Below are 24,386 nucleotides of genomic sequence, written 5' to 3'. Positions count from 1 at the left end.
TCATTCATTCACTCGTTCACTAGTTTTTTTTAAGTTTTTAAATATTTAATTTTTTTATGTATATGAGTACACTGTAGCTGTCTTCAGACACACCAGAAGTGGACATTGGATCCCATTACAGATGGTTGTGAGCCATCATGTGGTTGCTGGGAATTGAACTCAGGACCTCTGGAAGAGCAGTCAGTGCTCTTAACTGCTGAGCCATCTCTCCAGCCCCTCATTCATTTCTTTCTTGTGAGAGCAAGGTGGGCCAGAGGACAGCTTTCAGACATCAGTTTTCTCCTTCCACCTTGTGGTTGCTGGGGTAGAACTCAGGTCATCAGGCTTGTTCCTCAAGCTCCTTTACCTGCTGGACCATTGTGCCTAGCCCTTGTTTATTAAACAGAGTCTGAGTCCTGTATGAGTCTCACTCTATAACCTAGACTGGCCTGAGCTCAAGACAGCCCCCAACGTAGCTCCAATAGTGAGATTACACTTTTCTAATTTTCTATTTTGATGCTACAGCTTGAGTCTCAGCTCTTCCATGAGCTGGGTAGGCAGAAGCTATAGAACAAGCTACATCCACAGCCCCTACTCCAGTTCTCTCCAGTTTTAGCAGATTTGACAGCATCTGACCACCCAAGGTCACTAGCCATATATATTGTAACACACACGCACACACACACACAGAAACTTTATATATATATGCAAAGAAAACGTTCATACGCATAAAAATAATTTTAAAAAAATTAAAAGGGGGGCTGGAGAGATGGCTCAGTGGTTAAGAGCACCCGACTGCTCTTCCAGAGGTCCTGAGTTCAATTCCCAGCAACCACATGGTGGCTCACAACCATCTGTAAAGAGATCCGATGCCCTCTTCTGGTGTATCTGAAGACAACTACAGTGTACTTATATATAATAAATGAATAAACCTTTTAAAAAAAATTAAAAGGGAAAGAAAGAAAATTACCCTCTGGGTCAGCGAGAAAGCTCAGGGGTAAAGGCACTTGCTGCCAATCCTAATCTCCTCAGTCTAATTCCCAGAACCTACAAGGCGAATGGAGATAACTCATTCCCTTACGCTGTCCTCTGATCTCCCTTCGCATGCCACAGTAGGCTGGAGGCCGGCAGATGACTCAAGTGAGGCTCAGTCTCAAAAATAACTATTAAAAACAATAAACTTAGGCCTGGAGAGATGGCTCAGTGGTTAAGAGCACTGGCTGCTCTTCCAGAGGTCCTGAGTTCAATTCCCAGCAACCACATGGTGGCTCACAACCATCTGTAATGGGATCTGAGTCCCTATTTGGGTGTGTCTGAAGACAGCTACAGTGTACTCATCTATATATTAAATACATGGTATTTTTAAAAAAATAATAATAAACGTAGACAACATTCTAAATTGAAGAACGTGTAGATAAATGAAGGTGCATCATGTTTATGAACCGAAAGAGTCAGTGTCAGGGTGGGGGACTAGAGAGCTGACTCAGCAGTTAAGAGTCAGTGTCAGGGTGGGGGACTAGAGAGCTGACTCAGCAGTTAAGAGTCAGTGTCAGGGTGGGGGACTAGAGAGCTGACTCAGCAGTTAAGAGCACTTGCTGTTTTTGCAGAGGATCTACGTTCTGTTCCTACCACCTATGTTGGATGGCCTGCAACTACCAGCTCCAGGGCACACACACAGTGTTTCTGGCCTCCACAAGCACATACACACATGTACTTACTGAAACTCCCCGTGTAGAGCAGGTTGGCCTTGAACTCAGAGATCTGTCTGCCTGCCTCTCCTGAGACTAAAGATGTACACCACCATGGTTTTGATTTTTTATTTTTAACTTTTTTTTTTTTTCGGAGCTGGGGACCGAATCCAGGGCCTTGCGCTTGCTAGGCAAGTGCTCTACCGCTGAGCTAAATCCCCAACCTCTATTTTTAACTTTTTTGTTTTTTTCTCTACGTAAAGATTAGTTTAGTTTGTTTAACCATGTATGAGTGCCTTACTGGCACGTATGTATGTGTACTGTGTGCATGTTTGGTATCCAAGGAGGCCAGAAAGGGGTTTGTATCTTCAGGAATGGCAGTTAAAGACAGTTGTGAGCCATCTTGCAGGTGCTGGGAACCGAACTCAAGGCCTCTGGAAGAACGAGTGCTCTTAACCCCTGAAATAGCTGACTAGCCTCTAAACATAGCTTTTATTAAAAACAAAAACAAAGGGGCTGGGGATTTAGCTCAGTGGTAGAGCGCTTACCTAGGAAGCGCAAGGCCCTGGGTTCGGTCCCCAGCTCCAAAAAAAAAAAAAAACAAAAACAAAAACAAAATCGGATTAAAAATGCTAGTAGAAACATACAAGTTAAGCTTCCTGGAAGGAAGAAACCTCATACAGAAAAGGGTCCTGATTGCTAGAGTCAGGCTCCTACGTTGACTACACCCTTGAATGGTGACTCACTTCTACCTTTCTCATTCCTTAAGTCTCTGTAAAGGAGCATAGAGTATTTAATCAAAGCATTCTTTGTCAGTAGTTGCCTTGGGTCTGACTTGTTATGATAGACAATTATCTGACTCACAACGAGCCCTTGTTCCTCCTTCACAGCTACCTAAGGGTAACTGGCAAGACAGCCCCATTAATGTTCAGCAATTCTGCATAAGGCAGAACTTGAGTCAGCCAACACTTTTTATATTAAACCTTGCCAATCTAACAATCTAATAAGGACAACCCGCTCTAGACGTATACACCATTAAAATTAAACCCATATACTATTAAAATTAAATGGTGTCTTTAATCGTAACAACAAATACAAAAGAAATCATGGAAACCAGACCACAGATGGTTCTTTTATGAGGTAATCCTGGTGATTCAGAATATACTTCTGTTAAAGCTGGGCACAGCCCCACATTCCTGAAATCCTGGCACTCAGAGGGCAAAGGCAAAAAAACAGGCAGTTACTGCAACTCTGAGACCAATATGGTTTACATGGTGAGCTCCAGGTTAGCCAAGGGTTCTGTGAGACTGTTTTTGGAGCTGAGGTCCGAACCCAGGGCCATGTGCTGCTAGACAAGTGCTCTACCACTGAGCGAAATTCCTAACCCTAGTGTCTTAGTCAGGGTTTCTATTACTGCACAAACATCATGACCAAGAAGCAAGTTGGGGAGGAAAGGGTTTATTCAGCTTATACTTCCAAGTTGCTGTTCATCACCAAAGGAAGTCAGGACTGGAACTCAAACAGGTCAGGAAGCAGGAGCTGATGCAGAGGCCATGGAGGGATGTTACTTACTGACTTGCTTCCCCTGTCTTGCTCAGCTTGCTCTCTTATAGAACCCAAGACCATCAGCCCAGGGACAGCACCACCCACAGTGGGCTGGGTCCTCCCCCTTGATCACTAATTGAGAAGTGCCTTACAGCTGGGTCTCATGAAGGCATTTCCACAACTGAGGCTCCTTTTTCTATGATAACTCCAGCTTGTGTCAAGTTGACACACAAAACTAGCCAGTACACTCAGGATCTATTATTTTTTTGAAGTTGATATTAAATTTCATCTGCGCATTATGGAGAGAAGGCTCAGCAGTTAAGGGCACTGCTGTTCTTCCAGAGAACAGAACTTCAATTCCCAGCACCCACATATCAGCTCACAACTGTCTGTAACTCCAGTTGTAGGGAGTGTGATATTCTCACATAGACACACATGCAGGTCAAACACCAATGCACATATAAAAATAAAACAAAAATAATCATCTATGCACTGGAATTAGTTAAGTCTCAGGTTTCAAAACCACATCTTGGGCTGGAGAGATGGCTCAGCAGTTAAGAGCACTGACTGGGGGCTGGGGATTTAGCTCAGTGGTAGAGCGCTTACCTAGGAAGCGCAAGGCCCTGGGTTCGGTCCCCAGCTCCGAAAAAAAGAACCAAAAAAAAAAAAAAAAAAAAAAGCACTGACTGCTCTTCCAGAGGTCCTGAGTTCAACTCCCAGCAACCACATGGTGGCTCACAACCATCTGTAATGAGATCTGATGCCCTCTTCTGGTGTGTCTGAAGAGAGTGACAGTGTACTTATATATAATAAATAAAATCTTTTAAAAAAACACATCTTTATAAGTAAAAATATTGTTTTTATTATTTCTCAATCTTGGCACTATGGACACTTAAAGTTCTACAATTCCTTATTAAGGGGTTAGGGCCTGTTCCATGCATAATAAGAAATTTAGTGGGTTGGGGATTTAGCTCAGTGGTAGAGCACTTGCCTAGCAAGCGCAAGGCCCTGGGTTCGGTCCCCAGCTCCAAAAAAAAAAAAAAAAAAAAAGAAAAGAAAAGAAAAGAAAGAAATTTAGTGAGGCTGGAGAGATGGCTCACCTGCTAAGAGCACTGACTGCTCTTCCAGAGGTCCTGAGTTCAATTCCCAACAACCACATGGTGGCTCACAACCATCTGTAATGGGATCTGATGCCCTCTTCCGGTGTGTCTGAAGACAGTGACAGTGTACTCATATACATGAAATAAATAAATAAATCTTAAAAAATTTTAGTAACAGCGTGGCCTCTGCTCTCTTAATTCCAGTAGCGTACCTGTTATGAAGTCATCCTAGGTTGAAAGCACTGAACTAGAGAAAATGACTTCCAGCCTGTGCTACTCCAGCCCCTTTGACCTCTTTGGCAGGGATGCATCTGTATTTCTAGTCCTTTGTCCTTGTCACAAGGAAAGGAGGCCTTTCTTGCCAAAACATTGCAATGAAAAGAACGATGATTAGCCAGGCGGTGGTAGCACACACCTTTAGTCCCAGGACTCAGGAGCCAGCAGCAGGCAGAGCTCTGAGTTCAAGGACAGCTTTGTCTACAGATCCACAGAGTGAGCTCCAGGACAACCTGGGCTGCACTGAGAAACCCTGTCTTGAAAAAAGGAGGAAAAGAAAGAAAGAAAAAGATTGATGATCTTGAAACAAGATGCACACCCTCTTTGGCTCGCTTTTAAGACAAAGCCCCATTCAGGTATGGTGGTGCACACCTGAAATCCTAGCAGTGGGGAGGCGGAGGCGAGCAGGTTTCTGTGAGTTCAAGGCCAGCCTGGTTTCCATAGTGAATTCCAGGATAGCCAGGGCTCTGTAGAGAAACCTTGTCTCAAACAAACAAGAAAGTCACAGTGGCTTTGCCATTTGACAGATGTGACGATGAAAATGTCACAAAGGCCTGAGAAAGCAAACGTTGGGAAAGGACAGCTTTATTCGAGCAAGAGCATGACTCGGTGACTCGGTCTTAGTCCTGCCACACCTCTAACCACGAGTGATCTCACCTCCCTCCCTCAAAGCCCTTAGTCACGGTCCCTCAGCAGTCTCCATATTAGTTCTAGAGGCTTCTTTACATTCTATCCTTCCATTTCCCCCCAAGGAATGACAAAACCACAAATGGACACTAATCTGAGACCAGTAGAACCAAAAAAGGCTCAAAGCAGAGTCATCTCATCTGGGGGAGTAGCTCAGACATCTGATAAAAGAGACTGAGAAAGCTTCGTCATCTGCCCCTAAACCTGATCATCAGCCCAGGGTCCTGGCGCACATCGATAATCCCAGCACTTAGGAGGCAGAGGCAGGCAGATCTCTCTGAGTTCCAGGCCAGCCAAGGCTCATTATATGTGGTTCATGAGCCATGTGATGCTGGCCCTTTCTAGTTGTGAAGTAACAACACACACATACACACAAAACTGTGCCTGTCACTGAAGCTGGATCTATAGTAAACATTCTGTTGTCCCAACTACACTCACGGGATGTGATTTTCAAATCTCTGCTGCCGCCTCTGGCATTTGCCTTGGCTCCAAGCTCAGCCTTCTTTCTTAGCCTGGTACACAAGGCCCTTTACCTCCTGACCCCTCTCTTTCCTCCCTCATGTGTGCCTTCTGCTGCTCCAGAGTGCATTACGAAGTACACTCCGCTGTTCCACATCCTGTTCACTGGCAGCCTAACTCTTGCTTGTCTATAAAAACAGAGCTGGGGGCTGGAGAGATGGCTCAGCGGTTAAGAGCACAGATTGTTCTTCTAGAGGTAGCGAGTTCAATTCCCAGCAACCACATGGTGACTCACAACCATCTGTCATGAGATCCGATGCCCTCTTCTGGTGTATCTGCAGACAGCAATAGTGTAATCATATAAATAATAAATAAATAAATCTTTAAAAAAAAAAACAAAACAGAGCTAAGTGTAGGCATAATGTTTTTGTGCACTGGGTAAAGATTATCTCTGTGTTATCCAAATGCTGATTTCTCTGCCCTCCTCCCCCCTACCTAGTTGCAGTCTGAATGTGGCATTGTAATGCTTATTCTAAGTACCTCCTGCTTCAAGTTTGTGTAAACATCGTTCCCCATTTATTCTCTTATTTGTCAGTAAAAGCCAATAGACCAATGGCTGGGCAGAAGAGAGAATAGGGCTGGACTTCCCATTCCATTCAGGGAAGGAGAGACTTAGAGACTGGAGGAGGAGAGGAGTTCCCCTGAGGTCTGGAGAGATACCATGGAAGAACACCTGAGGAAGAGAGAGGCAGATCAATACTAAAAATGCAAGTAACATCGGGGTTTAGCCTGGGAGGTAGGCCGAGTACCTTAGAGGGATAGAATAGGTTAATAAATGCCCAGTTATTATGCTGTGAAGCTTATCAAATAAATCTTATAGTATTTCTCTCATTTATTTGGGTGCTAGCAGGGATAGAGAAAGATTATCATCTTTTAAAAATAAATTTACAGGGCTGGAGAGATGGCTCAGCCGATAAGAGAACAGACTGCTCTTCCAGAGGTCCTGAGTTCAATTCCCAGCAACCACATGGTGGCTCACAGCCATCTGTAATGGGATCTGATGCCCTCTTCTGGTGTGTCTGAGGACAACCACAGTGTACTCATATAAAATAAATAAATAAATCTTATAAAAAAAATAAATTTACAGCTAAGAGTTACTAGTTTTGAAACAGCTTTCCTGGCAATTCTTCCCTTTTTGGGAGGTGGGGAGGTGGGGAGGAGTTCTCTTTCCTTTTGCCTGCCTTTTCTGTATATACTGTTCCTGTGTATATTTCTATTATAGATAGAACATCTATCACATCTATAATTGTTGATTGTTTCTCTTTCTCTTTCCATGATAGACTATGATTCGAGGAATCCAAGGCCACCATGGTTGTAAATACCTCCAACCATTGAAAAGAAAATGAAATTTAGAGATGGCTCATCAGGTAAAGGCACTTGTAGCCAAGCCTGAGTTCGATCCCTGAAACACAAAACAGATCAAGAGAATTGACTCTCAGAAGTTGTCCTTATGCTCCACATGTGCACCAGGCCCCCATGCAACCACACAAAAATAAATAAATATACTAATCAAAAATGTAAACAAAATCCAGAAAACTCATTGGGAGCCATTCATTGTAAAGTCTTCTTTACTTAAGACAGGGCAGTAAGCCGGGCAGTGGTGGCACATGTGCTAAATCCCAGCACTCTGAAAGCAGAGGCAGGTAGAGCGCCATGAGTTCCAGCCTGGTCTACACAGAGAAACCCTGTCTCAAAAAGAAACAAACAAACAAAAAAGTCAACAATGTCACTTCTGCATCCCAACATCCAGCACACGGCCTGTAAGCAGTTGGTTCTCAGTGACTGGAATACATAAATTCTTCAGGTGGAACGAGATTATGGCTGGGCATGGTGGCACACACCTTTAGTCCCAGCACTAAGGAGACAGAAGCAGGTAAATCGATCTCTATGAGTTAAGGACTGGCCTGGTCTACATACTGAGTTTTGTTTCTTTTCTTAAAATTTATTTTGTTATTAGATATAAGTACACTGTAGCTGTCTTCAGACACACGAGAAGAGGGCGTCAGATCCCATTACAGATGGTTGTGAGCCACCATGTGGTTCCTGAGAATTGAACTCAGGATTTCTGGAAGAGCAGCCAGTGCTCTTAACCACTGAGCCATCTCTCCAGCCCCACTATTACTATTTTTTTTTTTTTAGGTTTTTTTTTTTTTTTAAAGATTTATTTTTATTTATTATATATCTAAGTACACCGTAGCTGTCTTCAGATACACCAGAAGAGGGCATCAGATCTCTTTACAGATGGTTGTGAGCCACCATGTGGTTGCTGGGAATTGAACTCATGACCTCTGGAAGAGCAGTTGGGTGCTCTTAACCACTGAGCCATCTCTCCAGCCCCCCACTATTACTATTGACGTACATCCCCAGACCCCAGTGTGGAGATTTCAGTGAAGAATGTTTTTTTTTTTTTTTTTTTTTGATTCTTTTTTTCGGAGCTGGGGACCGAACCCAGGGCCTTGCGCTTCCTAGGTAAGCGCTCTACCACTGAGCTAAATCCCCAGCCCATTGGTTCTTTTTTTTTTTCCGGAGCTGGGGACCGAACCCAGGGCCTTGCGCTTCCTAGGTAAGCGCTCTACCACTGAGCTAAATCCCCAGCCCCGAATGTTTTTGATAAATAGGAGTTACAGGCTAGATTTTCCCTCTCTCCCTTTGTTCCTTCCTTTAGACAGAGGCTTACTACATAGCCCAGGCATCAGTCAGACTCATGTTTGTCCTGCCTAAGCCTACCTAGGGCTGGATTTCAGGTTGTACCACTACAAGCCACCCCCACCTCTTGAATTTACTGTTTCATTCTCTAGAGGGTTTCTAGGCAGCACCTGACCACGGAGTTCCAGAGCTCTAATTATTTACTAATTGGCCATTCAAGTAATAATGTCTGCATGGTACTCAGGTCCCAAAAGATTAATGAAGGAGTTAGTTGGCTTCCTAAATTCTCACAGTAAGCCCAGGCTTATGTGAAATTTAATCAATGTTTATCAAATTCCCAGTGCCTCAGTTCTTGGATATCTGAAATTTCATGAAATGAACTCAAATATCTCTTCTACGATTGGATAAGAACACAGCCAAGCCAAACCACATGGTTGTCATTGGCCTTTAACTGAAAGACTAGCTTTGTAGCTGCAGTTTATCTGAAGGATTTCCGTTAAAAAAAAAATAATAATTGGGGCTGGGGATTTAGTTCAGTGGTAGAGTGCTTACCTAGGAAGCGCAAGGCCCTGGGTTCGGTCGGTCCCCAGCTCCGAAAAAAAAGAACCAAAATAATAATAATAATAATAATAATAATAATAATAATAATAATAATAATAAAGGAAAAAAAAAAAGATTTAAGAGTCTCAAGGCTCAGCACCAACACAGCTCGCCCTCTCACCCTAGTGAAGTAGGGAAAGCGTTATTAATACTATAGCTCGGGGTTGGGGATTTAGCTCAGTGGTAGAGCGCTTGCCTACCAAGCACAAGGCCCTGGGTTCAGTCCCCAGCTCCGAAAAAAAGAAAAAAGAAAAAAAAATACTATAGCTCAACTTTAACTTTCACCTACATTCTGACTACATAAGGAAACGCAGGCTGCTGGGCTCAGTCCTGATTGAGACAGAGTTAAAGAAGAAATCCCCACACCCACCCAGGCAAAGGCCAGCCTCCTCCTGCAAGTTGCACAACTTCTGTCCAGGGGCAGGAACTAGCACCCTGGCCTCCTATAGCTCTTGGACTTTGATCCTTGGAACTGAATAAAATGACTATAACTAATACCAAACCCACCTTTGGTAACCATAACTGAGTGTTTTCTTTTCCTCTTTCCGCCTAACATATCACAGACAGCACTCCATGGCTTTCTTAGTACAGATGAATAATAATTTTATTTTCCAGTTTCCTTCTTAGGAACATTTAGGTATGTTTCCTCTCTTCTAAACAACATAATGGCTGGGCCTGGTAAACGCCTATAATCCTATTAGGGAGACTGAGACAGGAGCATTACAAGGTCAAGCCAGCTGAACAAACTTAGGGAGCCGGTCTCAAAATAGAAAGTAAAAAAATAAGATATATAAATTACAGGCATGTTAGTGCTTGTCTAACTGCTGTCTAACCGCCAAGGCCCTGACTCAACCCCAGAAATACAAGGAAATCTCTCACTATTGTTTCTATAGATTACATTCTTGATATTTGCTGGATGAAAAGGAGAACATATTTAACATGTTAATAATCATTACTAAATTACCTGGAAAAGAAGTGGAACCTCTCTCTCTCTCCTCTCTCTCTATCTCTCTCTCTCTCTCTCTCTCTCTCTCTCTCTCTCTCTCTCTGAGACAGGGTTTCTCTGTGTAGCCCTGGCTGTCCTGGAACTTACTCTATAGACCAAGCTGGTCTCAAAGTCAAAGATCTGCCTGTTTCTGCTTCTCGAGTGTACCACCATGCCCAACTCCTAACTTTTTTCTTTAAAATAAAAAAAAACACATTTATTTATTTAATTTGTGTATGTGTGTGAATACAGAAGTCAGAAGACTACTCTCATGTATCAATTCTCTTCTACCTCCTTGTGGAATCCTCTGGCTTGTGAGCAAGAACTCCTACCTGACGATCTGTCTCTCTGGCTCGTTCTCTGTCAGCAGCTGTATTTTTTTTTTTTTTTTTTTTTTGGTTCTTTTTTTTCGGAGCTGGGGACCGAACCCAGGGCGTTGTGCTTCCTAGGTAAGCGCTCTACCACTGAGCTAAATCCCCAGCCCCTGTCAGCAGCTGTATTGAGGATGCAGAGATGGCTCAGTGGTTAAGAGCACATGCTGCTCTTGCAGGGGACTCAGTTTGGATGTCACATTAGGTGGTTCATAACCACTCATAACTCCTCTACAAAAGACTCAATTCCTTTCAGCTTCCAAGGCATTCACGCATACACGTGCACCTATGCACATGCACATACAAATGATTAAAAATAAAAATAGAGGGCTGGAGAGATGGCTCAGCGGTTAAGAGCACCCGACTGCTCTTCCAGAGGTCCTGAGTTCAATTCCCAGCAACCACATGGTGGCTCACAACCATCTGTAAGGAGACCCGATGCCCTCTTCTGGTGTGTCTGAAGACAGCTACAGTGTACTTATATATAATAAATGAATAAATAAATCTTTTAAAAAAAATAAATAAAAATAGAGGCTGGGGTTGGGAATTTAGCTCAGAGGTAGAGCGCTTGCCTAGCAAGCACAAGGCCCTGGGTTCGATCCCCAGCTCCGAAAAAAAGAAAAGAAAACAAAACAAAAAAAAAAAAAATAGAGGCTGGAGAGACAGCTCAGCAGTTAAGAGAACTGCTGCTCTTGCAGAGGATTGGAATTTAGTTCTCACATGGCAGCTCCCAACCATCCATAACTACTGTTTGAAGGGGTCTGACACCTTCCCAGCCTCTGTGGGCACTTACATTCACATGGTGCACATACAGGCAGGCAAAACACTCACACACATACTTTTTTTTTAGTTAAAAATCGTCTTTTTGGGGGCTGGGGACTTAGCTCAGTGGTAGAGCGCTTACCTAGGAAGCGCAAGGCCCTGGGTTCGGTCCCCAGCTCCGAAAAAAAAGAACCAAAAAAAAAAAAAAAATCGTCTTTTTTTTTTTTTTTTTCCGGAGCTGAGGACCGAACCCAGGGCCTTGTGCTTGCTAGGCAAGTGCTCTACCACTGAGCTAAATCCCCAACCCGAGGCAGGATCCCTTAATGAACTGAAAACTTGTCTTTCTTTTCCTCTAGGTTGGCTGGCCAGTAAATCTTCATGCTGCACCGACAATAGGCATTTACAGTGGTGCCAAGCTTTATTCAAGCACTGGGGAACTCAGGTCACAGTCTTGCAGAGCAAGCAGTCTTGCCCACTGAGCCATCTTCCCAATCTCTCCTTTATTTTTTATTGGATTTACATGATTGTTTTTCCTAAAACCCTTTGTCTTCAGAGAGAATCATGTGCTAGTCACCTGTGTTCTTTTTGTTTGTTGTTTGGTTGTTTGGTTTTGTTTTTTTTTTTTTTTTTTGGAGCTTGGGACCGAACCCAGGGCCTTGCGCTTGCTAGGCAAGCGCTCTACCACTGAGCTAAATCCCCAACCCCGGTTGTTTGGTTTTTTTTAGACTGGGCTTTTCCGTGTACTCCTGGTTGTTCTGGAACTCATTCTGTAGACCAGGCTGGCCTGGAACTCAGAGATGCATCTGCCTCTGCCTCCCGAGTGCTGGGATTAAAAGTGTGTGCCACCTGCTCAGTTCTATGTTCTCTGTTTTAAAATATTTTTTTATTTTTATTTTACTCATATTGGCGTTCGTTTTGCCTACATGTATGTCTGTATACCATGTACATGTATGTATGCATTGCCCCAGGGGCCAGAAGAGGGCCTCTAATACTCTGGAATGGAGTTATAGATGGGTCTTAGCCCCCATGTGGATGCTGAGAATTAAACTTGGCTCCTCTGAAAGAGCAGCCAGTGTTCTTACCACTAAACCATCTCTTCAGTCCTCTCATTCCTCCTTCTGTCCCTCCCTCCCTTCCTCCTTCCCTTCCTCTCTCTTTCTTTTCCTTCCTTCCTTCCTCCTTTCCTTCCTTCTTTTCTTCCTTTCTTCTCTTGCAACATGATCTCCTGGACTCCAGGCTCGGTTAGACCTTACTCTGAAGTAAAGGCTCTTCCTAGGGATGTAGCTCTGAACGCACGCAAGTGCACTCAGTACCAAGTTTGAACCCAGGGCTTCATGTATGCTGGGCTGCGGTCAGGCAGCCCATCTCCAGCCCGGCCTCACTCCTGCCTTACTCAACAAGGTGAAGAATGTGCTGGGATATAGGACCCTGCTTGTTCTTCACACGTTGGCATATGTTAGTTCTTCAGCCTACATAGCTGCTGCTTCCCAGCTTCTTTAAACTCCTGAGTGACACCTGTTTATCCTTTCAGAAAACTTTCAGCACACAGCAGTTACCACTAAATATCTGTCAACTGCATGAGTAAATCGTGCTTTTACGTATTGGGTACTGAGGATCAAACTCAGGTTTTGTTTTTAGATTTTTGTGATTTGTTTGTTTTCTCTAGTTGAGCGCTGGCTGTCCTGGACTCACTCTGAAAATCAGGCTGGCTCACAGAGATCTGCCTGCCTCTGCCTCTGGAGTGTACCACCATGCCGGACTCTAGGCCTGGCTCCAGGATTTCTTTTAAAAGATAAGATTGGGGGCTGGAAAGATGGCTCAGCGGTTAAGAGCACCCGACTGCTCTTCCAGAGGTCCTGAGTTCAATTCCCAGCAACCACATGGTGGCTCACAACCATCTGTAAAGAGATCCGATGCTGATGCCCTCTTCTGGTGTGTCTGAAGACAACTACAGTGTACTTATATATAATAAATGAATAAATCTTAAAAAAAAAAAAAGAGTAGCACATACCTTTAAAAAAAAAAAAAAGATAAGATTGGGCTGGAGAGATGGCTCAGCGGTTAAGAGCACTGACTGCTCTTCCAGAGGTCCTGAGTTCAATTCCCAGCCACCACATGGTGGCTCACAACCATCTGTAATGGGATCTGATGCCCTCTTCTGGTGTGTCTGAAGACAGCTACAGTGTACTCATATACATAAAATAAATAAATCTTAAAAAAAAAAAAGATAGGATCTTTCTCTTAACCTTCTTTTCTTTTCTTTTTTTTTTTAATTCTTTTTTTCGGAGCTGGGGACCAAACCCGGGGCCTTGCACTTGCTAGGCAAGTGCTCTACCGCTGAGCTAAATCCCCAACCCCTAGGATCTTTCTATTTATTCCAGACTGGCCTTGAATTTATAATGCTCTTGAAATTATGGGCAGGGCACATTGCCTAACTAACTCAATCACTTCTACCCACTTCTAACAGAGCGTTGTTTGTGGGTGACATTCGCAATAGAAGTCTGTAAAATCAGGAAATGAATTTAACAGAAGAAATCAGTCCTGCCACATGACTTAAGCCATCCGCTTCCTTCTGCATTTTTCCCTTCGCCTGGGTATTTCTGCCCATATGACTCCCTCTCCTTCCTCCCTACCCTCCAGCCACAGCCTAGTGGTTTTAGCTGGCTGCAGTCTTCTTTCCACCACCTTACTTCAGCACTAATCTTCCTGTCTGATTCCTGCCCTGATATATCTTCTATGCCCATAGCTGGTGCTCCACACAGAGGTATGTGAATATTTACATGTGTGAGTGTGCATGCCTACATGCATGCATTCATGTAGAAGGAGGGGAAAGTGCAACCTAGTTCTAGAATCCTGCATTCCCCATCATCCTAACTCTGTTGGGCTAAGTTGCACTTTCAAGGGATAGAGTGGGAGAGGGGAGGTGACAATTCTATCCTCTGCAGGAGTCTAGTCAATAAGAATAAGTAATAACTGCTATACTCAGTTCCCACCAGTGTTCTCGACAGTTTCCTTTGATCCCAAAATATCTAAAAGAAAAAAATGAGGATTTTTTTTTCAAATTTCTTTCTTTTTCTCTTTCTTTTCTTTCTTTCTTTCTTTTTTTTTTTTCTTTTTTTCAGAGCTGGGGACTGAACCCAGGGCCTTGTGGTTGCTAGGCAAGCGCTCTACCACTGAGCTAAATCCCCAACCCCTCTTTTTTTTTTTTAAATATGAGTACATTGTCACACTGTCTTCAGACACACCGGAAGAGGGCATCAGATTCCATTACAGATGGTTGTGAGCCACTATGCGGTTGCTGGAATTGAACTCAGGACCTCTGGAAGAGTAGTCGGGTGCTCTTAACAGCTGAGCCATCTCTCCAGCCCCTGCTTAATTTACTTTTATTATTTAATACATTTATTTTGTGTTTTGGAGACAGGATTTCAAGATTAACCAGGCTGGTCTTTAAATGGCATTGATCTTTTACTTCTGCTGCCTGTATTCTTCTGAGTTTATTTATTTTATATATATGTATGTGTGTTTTGCCTGAATGTCCATCTGTGTATCACATGTGTGTAGTGCCCTCAGCAGAGAGTGTTAAATCTTCTGAAACTGGAGTTACAAATGCCCGTCAGCAGCCAACCCCACCCTTTTTTTTTTTTTTTTTTAGTGACCCATCGAGCTCAATTTGTGCTTATGGGCATGAGACCATCCACTGCAGTGTGTTAAATGTATGGAACTCCACCCTTAAAGAAAACTGACACCCCTCCCCCAAAAGCCATCAATTGTCATTAATTCCTGTTTGGAGTGGTGCTTACAAGTCTCCTTCTTCTCCATGCTAGAGTACTGAGTAACTTGATCTTATGCTGACCATCACAGCTGATGTGAGATCGGGAGTAGACTGCTTCCTTCCAGGAGGAGAGACACTGCCTTGTTCCAATCCTCCAATCCTTCCTATCTCTTTTTTTTTTTTTTTTTTTTTTTGGTTCTTTTTTTTTCCGGAGCTGGGGACCGAACCCAGGGCCTTGCACTTCCTAGGTAAGCGCTCTATCACTGAGCTAAATCCCCAGCCCCCCTTCCTATCTCTTAACAACCTACGCCCCTGTTCCTCCAGCTCCAATGGACCTGACATCCTCTTCTGCCTCTAAGATGCTTGTTCTCATGCACACACGCCCATGCGTGCACACACACATATGTTTAGACAGGTAATACATTTTTTAAAAAATTTTTTTCTGGGGCTGGGGATTTAGTCCCCAGCTCCGAAAAAAAGAACCAAAAAAAAAATTTTTTTTTCCTTCGGAAAATAATTTTCTTAATAAAAAAATTGTATTTACTTAGAAGCATTCAGAATGTCAACAAAACAGCTGCCATTTTTTTTGCAATTACAGAGTGGTATTCAGTTAACAGAACAACAATTACCTTCGTATAAGCTGCATCAGAGACAACTGAAGATGAAAAAAAAAAAAAAAGAAAACCAAAAGAAAAAAAAAAACAAAAACAAAAAACAAAAAAAGAAAGAAACCAAAAACCAAACTACTGTCCCCATATATAACTAATTTGTGCTGTGCACCAACAAGAACCTGCTTTAATTTCCATGCCAATTTACAACCCACAGACTGTACCAGGCAAGGTTAGTGGCTATTGAAAATACCACCAGGACAGGGCTAGCTAAAGACACATTCGGTAGTAACTATACAAAAAAAAAAAAAAAAGACACTGTACAGTTTAAAAACAAATCTTACACAGCCTTACATTTCAATTTTTCTCTTTAAAAGGAGTGAGTTGTGTACAGGGGGGTTAAATGCTTTATAGACAAGAAAAAAAAAACTGCGCTAGAACCAACTTATTCATCATCATCTTCTTCTTCGTCTTCCTCTTCTTCCTCCTCTTCCTCATCCTCTTCATCCTCCTCGTCGTCTTCCTCTTCCTTCTTTTTCTTGCTCTTCTCAGCCTTGACCACCCCCTTTTTCGCTGCATCAGGTTTTCCTTTAGCTCTGTAGGCAGCAATATCCTTCTCGTACTTCTCCTTCAGCTTGGCGGCCTTCTTCTCACAGGGCTGCTTGTCATCCGCGGCAGTGTTGTTCCACATCTCTCCTAGTTTCTTCACAACATCACCAATGGATAAGCCAGGATGCTCGCCTTTGATTTTTGTGCGGTACTCAGAACAGAACAAGAAGAGGCCGAAGGAGGCCTCTTGGGGGCATCGGGGTCCTTGAACTTCTTTTTGGTTTCCCCTTTGGGGGGGATGTAGGTTTTCATTTCTCTTTCATAACGAACCTTGTCAGCCTTTGCCGTATCTTCAAATTTCCCCTTTTCTTTAGCAGACATGGTCTTCCACCTCTCTGAGCACTTCTTGGAGAACTCTGAGAAGTTGACAGAAGCATCCGGGTGCTTCTTGTGCTCCTCCCGGCAGGTTTGCACAAAGAATGCATATGAGGGTAGAGCGCTTACCTAGGAAGCGCAAGGCCCTGTGTTCGGTCCCCAGCTCCGAAAAAAAAGAACCAAAAAAAAAAAAAAAAAAAAGAATGCATGTGAGGACATTTTTGCCTCTTGGCTTCTTAGGATTTCCTTTGCCCATGTTTAGTTGATTTTCCTCCGCGAGGCACAGAGTCGCCCAGTGCCCGTCCGGCTCTCGCTTGCCCTGGCGCTGTCTCTATGGAGCTCAATGTATTGCAATGGCTGTGAGAGCGGGAGCCCGGAAAATAATTTTTTACAGGGACTTTTGTCAGGCTAGGTGAGACTGGGCATGATGGTATTACAGGGTACCTTCAGTTCTTGTCTTCTGGAAAGAATTCAGTTGAGAGACGCAGGCAGCAAATCCAAGAAGCATTCCAGAGAGCTGCTCCAAATTAGGGATGGTAGCACAATGGATTCTGGATGGTGGCTTTTTAAAAAGTGAATATTTATGATGTAGGTGACATTTTTATGGGTTAATGATTCAAGTTTTCCCTCCCAAATCATGGAGGACTGGATCTGCTCTGTCTCCATCTTTCTGTCTTTCTGTCTCTGTTTTTTTCGAGATGGGGTTTCTCTGTGTAGCCCTGGCTGTCCTGGAACTCATTTTGTAGACCAGGCTGGACTTGAACTCAGAAATCCAACTGCCTCTGCCTCCCAAGTACTAGGACAAAAGGCATGCCCCACCGCTGCCCAGCCTAGATCTTTCTTCTAAGGTATTTTACCTCATGATCCTCTAGGTAGCTCACAAAGGGAGGATTGGGAGGAAGGCCAAAACGTAGTAAAGGCAAGGGGGCTTTTGCAGACCCTTTAGTGCACCTGTGGGGACGCCCTGGTTCCTGAGTAACAGACCGTGTGAGCTGCCATGTGGATGCTGGGAATTGAACCTGGGTCCTCTGTAAAAGCAGCAAGTTTGGGATGGAGCTAGAACAACCTATTTGCAACCCCAAGGACGTTAGCCACAAAGGAGTCTTCTCACAGCCTGGAGACAAAGCTACAGAGGTGCAGCTACAGTTTCCTTAATGACCTCATATCGAACTTAATTTCAAAAGCACTCTAGATCCCATGACTGATCTCATGGCTAGCTCTCTGTTAATAAAGTTTGTAATTCCAGAATTAAGACATTTTGTTGTTTTTCTAAACTGTGGCTTTGTCATGAAGGCCGGGTTTTACGATAGTTTTCCAGGCTGTGTAAACAGGAACACGGCTTGTACCATCCCTAAGACTTCCTATCAGCTTTACACTCATTTCCATATTCCTAACCGTGAGGTATGCCTCTAATTCTAGAACTTGGGATATAGAGGCAAAAAGGTCAGAAGTTCCAGGCCGGCCTCAGCTATATGAGACCTTATCTCAATAAAACAATCAGGCTTGGTGGTGAGTGCCTTTAATACCATAACTTGGGAGACAGGGGCAGGAAGATCTTTGTGAGTTCAAAGCCATCTTAGTCTATAGAGTGAAGAAAAGAGTGGGACATTTCCTGGACAGCCAGTCTAGCCAATCAGTCAGCTCCAAATCTAGTAAAAGACTGTCTCAAAAATATTAAGGTGGGAGCTGGAGAGGTGGCTTAGCCATTAAGAGCACTGTCTGTTCTTCCAGAGGTCCTGAGTTCAGTTCCCAGCAACCACATGGTGGCTCACAACCATCTGTAATGGGATCTGATGCCCTCCTCTGGTGTGTCTGAAGGCAGCTGCAGGATAATAAATAAATAAATAAATAAATATGCTTCACATTTAATATTTAGATGAATATTCTATACCATCATTGATTTTAAGAAATAATAAGGCAGAAACATGACTAAAGAATGCATCCTATGTTGATCTCTGGCTTCCATATACACAGGCATATTTTGGCAAAGGAACACATACACACTAAACCAAACACCACACCACACCAAACAAACAAAAACTGTCTTTATGTCCACTCCAGACAGTAGATTATATAAGGAGAAAGCTGTGGGGAGGAAACGTAGCTGTTCATGGCAGAGTTCAGGCTCGCTTCTCTCCTCAGGCAGGCAGCCACCTGACTTGTGATGTTTATGCTTCTCTTGCTATATCTGGGATTCTTCTCTGTGTATATTTGGGACCAGACACTTCTTTATGTCATGTGGATTGTGTTTTACCTGCATGTACATCTGTGTGACAGCACCAGATCCCCTGGAACTGGAGTTACAGAGAGTTTTAATCTGCCATACAGATTTTGGCAATTGAACACGGGTCTTCTGGAAGGGCAGTAAGTGCTCCTAACTGATGAGCTATCTCTCCAGCCCCCACTCCTTTCTTTTTTCTTTTTCAAGATATTTATTTATGTATATGAGCACACTGGTAGCTGTCTTCAGACACACCAGAAGAGGGCATCAGGTCCCATTACAGATGGTTGTGAGCCACCATGTGGTTGCTGGGAACTGAACTCAGGACCTCTGGAAGAACAGACAGTGCCGAGAACCACTGAACCATCTCTCCAGCCGCCCCATTCATTTCTTAATCATTACATTTTTTTTTTAATCATTGTGGAGGTTACATGTGTGGGAGGTGCACATTTGCCACAGCATGTGTGTGGAGGTCAGAGGACACCTTGTGTAGTTGGTTCTCTCCTTCCACCTTTAAATAAGCTCTAGAAATTCAAACTGAGGTCTTCAGGCCTACAGAAAAAGCACTTTTACCTACTCTGAGTCACCTCACCATTGTCTCAGACCCTTGAAAATAAACAGTTTCATATATGCACACATGGCCGTGTTCACTCTTGTTCCCTCTGACACCCCTAACGTGTCTTCCTCCCACCCTCACGTCTCCATTTTTATTGTGTGTGGAACCCACTGAGTGCTGCCTGCTGAAGTACTGACTCATCTTGTTGGCTCACTCTTGCCCTCGGGCACTTCTTCACCTCTGAGTACACTTAATGCCTGATGGTATCGACCTTGAGTACTCCTCCAGAGGCATTAGAACAAACCGACTGCTGATGGTATGTACTTGCTAAGCAATTAATCAAGTGGATGTTCAGGAGAAAAGGCACCAGTTGCCAAGACTGACAACCTGAGTTAGTTCCAGGAAACACTAGGTAAAAGGAGAGAACCAACTCCTGACACACATGTACACATGTACACAAAATAAAAAAATTTAAATGCAATTTAAAAAAAGACACCTCTGGGGCTGTAGAGATGGCTCAGTGGTTAAGAGCACTGACTGCTCTTCCAGAGGTCCTGAGTTCAATTCCCAGCAACCACATGGTGGCTCACAACCATCTGTAAAGAGATCCAATGCCCTCTTCTGGTGTATCTGAAGACAGCCACAGTGTACTGATATATAATAAATGAATAAATCTTAAAAAAAAAAAAAAAAAGACACCTCAGCTGGATGGCGGTTGTGCCTTTAATTCCAGAACTTGAGAGGTGGAGGCAGGCAGAACTTTGTAAGTTCAAGGCCAGCCAGATTGACACAAATTGTTTAAGGACAGACAGGACTATATAGTAAAAGTCTGTCTTGAAAAACCATCCCCCATACCTATACTTAACCCCTTTAACCTCAGCACTCAGGAAGCAGAGGCAGATTGATATGTGTTAGTTGAAGGCCAGGCCTGTCTACATCAGGAGCTCCAAGCCAGTCGGGGATACACAATAAGACCCTGTCTCAAATAAAAGCAAAACCAAGCCAGAAGAAGTGGTTCATGCCTTTAATCCCAGCACTCGGGAGACAGAGGCAGGCGGATCTCTGTGAGTTTGAGGCCAGCCTGGTCTACCGAGCAAGTTCCAGGACAGCTAGGACTATACAAAGAAATCCTGTCCCCAAAACCAAAGTAATAGTAGTAATAATGAAGTTAATAAAGTTTAAATACACACACACACACACACACACACACACACACACACACACGCCGAAAAAAAGAAGAAAAAAAAAAAGAAAAAGACAGAATAAACTCCACACAAAGTTGTTCCCTTAATCTACACAAGTGCCACGGCACATGCCCCATCATACACATGTATAAATGATAAATAACTAAATAAAACTTCATTTACACACACACACACACACACACACACGCATGCACGCACACAACACACAGACTGCAGACTTTCTTTGTTCTTTCTGTTTGTTTGTTTGTTTGTTTGTTTGTTTAGGACAGAGTCTTACTATGGGGCCCTGACTGGACTGGATGTCCCTATTAGATCAAGCTAGTCTCAAACTTTCAGGGACCAGCCTGCCTTTGCCTCCAGATTTTTTTTTTTTTTCCTTTTCTTCTTTTCGGAGATGGGGACCGAACCCAGGACCTTGCGCTTAGGCAAGCGCTCTACCACTGAGCTAAATCCCCAACCCCCAGATTTTTCTTAAATTTGGCTCTGACACTTTCTGGACTGAGTTGAAGATGAGCCTCTGGGCATCTGAGCTGTGCTGTTCTTCTCATTCAGACAGGCAGAGTAGCCTAAGCAGGAAGGGCCAGCAAACAAAACAGGGCACATCGGAGATTGGAGCAGTGTTTCCTTAACCTTCGGACCGGACTACAGTTCCCTTACGGGCCCAGAAACACCTGCCAAAAGCTAATGTTTTCAGAACATGCTGAGGATTTAAGTCTCAAGCCCTTCCTCCTGCTCCTAGTTTAGAGAGGATCTTGCATGACTGCGCACACCTCCTCCCTAGCCCACTTGCTCGCTCTAACCGTTTCGTCTCTTTAAGCACCACACAACTGAAGCTGAGCTGGCTTCCTCACAGGCCATGTTTCTTTCTGCTGCACATTAGCTCTCTGAACTGTAGCCTTGACACGGATGCCAGAGCTGGCCCAGGGTGTTGGTGTGTGTGTGTGTGTGTGTGTGTGTGTGTGTGTGTGTGTGTGTGTGTGTGTGTGTTCAAGATCAGAGTACAATTTCAGGAGTAAGTTCTCCTTTAATAGTGTTAATAGTGTGGGTAAGTAGATCCCAGGGATGGAATGCAATCCATTCCATGCAGGCCTGAAATTAATTTAATATTAAAAATTAGAGATTTTAAAAAAATTATTTATTTACTGTATGAATGTTCTGCTGCATGTACACGTGCATGCCAGAAGAGGGCATCAGATCTCTACATAGATGTTTGTGAGCCACAAAGTGGATGTGGGGGAGAGGGGTATGGGGGGGGGGGGGCTCGACGCGGCGGGGAGGCTGGGGGGTAGGGGGGTGAGGGATTGAACTCAAAAGCAGCCAGTGTTCTTAACCACTAAGCCATCTCTCCAGCCCAATTTTAAAAATTAAAATTGAGGCTAGGGATGTTGTTCAGTTGGTAGACCCCTCGAGAATCTGTTGCAAGATGGTCAGACAAGTTTTACATTCCCTGAAGTAGGGACAGAGACATAACTCCACTTGCATCTCCCTTCATAGCATAAAGAGTTCTCCTTCCCCTTAACGACCTCCACTCAGGCCAAACTGGGATTTATGGGTTTACCACAGGAAAGAATTCTAGGATGAGCTAGTATGAAACAAAGTTGGACTCATTAAAAATAGAAAGGTGGCGGCTGGAGAGATGGTTCAGTGGTTAAGGCTCTTCTTGCTTTTGCCGAGAACCCGGATTTAGTTCCCAGCACCCACATGGCTGTTCACAATCTTTGGTAACTCTGGTTGTGGGAATGTAGTGCCATCTTCTGATCTCCTTGGGCCCCAGGCATGTACCTGGTGGTGCACATGCACATATGCAGGCAAGCACTTATACACATAAAATAAAATAAACAACTCTAAAATAAAACAGAAACAAAACAAACAAAACAAGATGTCCAGAGAAAGAGAAAGTCACTCTGGAGAGCAAAATCTTGAGCTTCCCAAGGGAGTGTTAGGTTGGAAACAGAAGTTTGGCAGTTGGGGTTGGGGATTTAGCTCAGTGGTAGAGCGCTTGCCTAGGAAGCACAAGGCCCTGGGTTCGGTCCCCAGCTCCGGAAAAAAAGAACCCAAAAAAAAAAAAAAAAAAAAAAGAAGTTTGGCAGTTAGAAACTGGCCCTACTAAGACCCTCTCTGGAGTCCCAGCTATCTGGACAGACTCTCCTGACGTCAACTGCAGTTGCTTCACAGATCAAGGGCCTTCTACTTGATGACTTTTAGGTAATTATAGTGGTTTATGACAGAGTTCCAGTGCCAAGAGAAGAAAGCAATCAGTAATCCCGTGCACTGAGAGAAGACAAGACACCCTTTGTTCCTATCCTGCTCTTCATTTCCTTCTCTGTAACCACTTAAAGGCCCATAGTCCCTGCCACTTGGATGATAGGTGTCCTGTCTTGGAACCCTTTGCAGCTTTCTCTTTTAATAGACAAGTTGGTTGAGTCAATTCGTGACTGTCCCTAGGACACCATTCTGCGGTTACAACAATTACAAGAGGGTATAACAATTACAGCTACCATACACTTGCAATCAGGTCCCCCTTCCTCCTCCTGGAGACAGGGTTTCTCGGTGTACCTCTGGCTGTCCTGGATTACCTTGTAGACCAGGCTGGCCTGGAACTCACAGAGATCCAACTGCCTCTGCCTCTGGAGAGCTGGGATTAAAGGCTGTGGCACCATGCCAGCAAGAATTCTTTTTCTTTTTAAATGTGTATGGATGTTTTACCTGCTGGCATGTCTGTGTAGTAGTTGGGTGCCAGAAAAGTGTGATAGGTCCTTAGGATCTCCAGTTAGAGATGGTTGTGGGCCACCAAGTGGACACTGAGGATCCTGAGCCTCCCTGCAGAGCAGTCATTGCTCTTAACCACTAAGTGAAGTGATCTCTCCAGTCTGAAGTCAGTTCTTTGTTCATTTTGTTTCTTTGTTTTTTTGGGGGGGGGTTGTTTTTTGTTTTGTTTTAAAGACAGAGTTTCTCTGTGTAATAGTCTTGACTGTGGATTTCCTGGAGCTCACTTTATAGACCAGGCTGATTTTTTTTAAAGATTTACTTATTTTTCTGACTTTTTTTTTTCTTTTCTTTTTTTCGGAGCTGGGGACCGAACCCAGGGCCTTGCGCTTGCTAGGTAAGCGCTCTACCACTGAGCTAAATCCCCAACCCCAAGATTTACTTATTTTTATTTATCTGAGTACACTGTGACTGTCTTCAGACACACCAGAAGAGGGCATCAGGTCCCATTCCCATTACAGATGTTTGTGAGCCACCATGTGGTTGCTGGGAATTGAACTCAGGACCTCTGGAAGAGCAGTCAGTGCTCTTAACCACTGAGCCATCTCTCCAGCCCTGACCAGGCTGATCTTGAACTCACAGAGATCTTAGTAACATAAATTTGAGGTCACTTTTCTATTACCCCTTTTGTTTCCCAAATAAATGACATGGAGACCATGGAATAATATTTAAAACGTCTGAGCTATTCTAACCTGACTGTGCTGGCCTGGCCTACTTCACAGCCTACTTTCCAGCTGCATGTCCTGTTACCTACCAGCTTGGTCTAACCTTGGCCTCCTTCTTCATCGGTGTCCTCATGGCAAATCTCCTCTCTTTCTAGTCTCAATCAGAGATCCTCTCGCTGGGCCTGGAAGTTTTGCCTCCTCTCTCCTGCCTGGCTATTGGTTGAATCAGTTCTTTATTAACCAACGAGAGGCATTGGGATACAATTTTTACACAACATTGAGATAGGAGATGCGGGGCAGGGGATTTAGCTCAGTGGTAGAGCGCTTACCTAGGAAGCGCAAGGCCCTGGGTTCGGTCCCCAGCTCCGAAAAAAAAAAAGAAAAAAAAAAAAAGAGATAGGAGATGCTCCAAGGATAATAACAACACCAATGTCCAGACTGCAACTAACTGTCTTAGGGTTTCATCGCTGTAAAGAGACACAATGACCAAGGTAACTCTTACAAAGGACAA

General features: G+C 43.8%; 1 long non-coding RNA gene and 1 pseudogene across 2 annotated transcripts in view; one reads left to right on the top strand and one right to left on the bottom strand.

Moving 5' to 3' along the window:
* LOC148005993 (uncharacterized) overlaps positions 1-24,386 on the top strand; it is a 1,435,680-nt gene that overhangs the window by 849,714 nt on the left and 561,580 nt on the right. The window lies entirely within an intron of this gene.
* LOC148005994 (high mobility group protein B1 pseudogene) lies at positions 15,532-17,848 on the bottom strand (annotated as a pseudogene). The gene is made up of 2 exons (XR_015620576.1): positions 17,837-17,848; positions 15,532-16,591 (listed from the first exon to the last, which is right to left on the bottom strand). The product of XR_015620576.1 is annotated as a high mobility group protein B1 pseudogene, transcript variant X2 (transcript).

The sequence above is a fragment of the Rattus norvegicus genome, chromosome 5 (assembly GCF_021556685.1).
Source record: "Rattus norvegicus strain SHRSP/BbbUtx chromosome 5, alternate assembly SHRSP_T2T, whole genome shotgun sequence".
NCBI lineage: Eukaryota > Metazoa > Chordata > Mammalia > Rodentia > Muridae > Rattus > Rattus norvegicus.
Note: the sequence above shows the minus strand (reverse complement) of the source record. Positions and strands in the feature narration are given on the sequence as shown.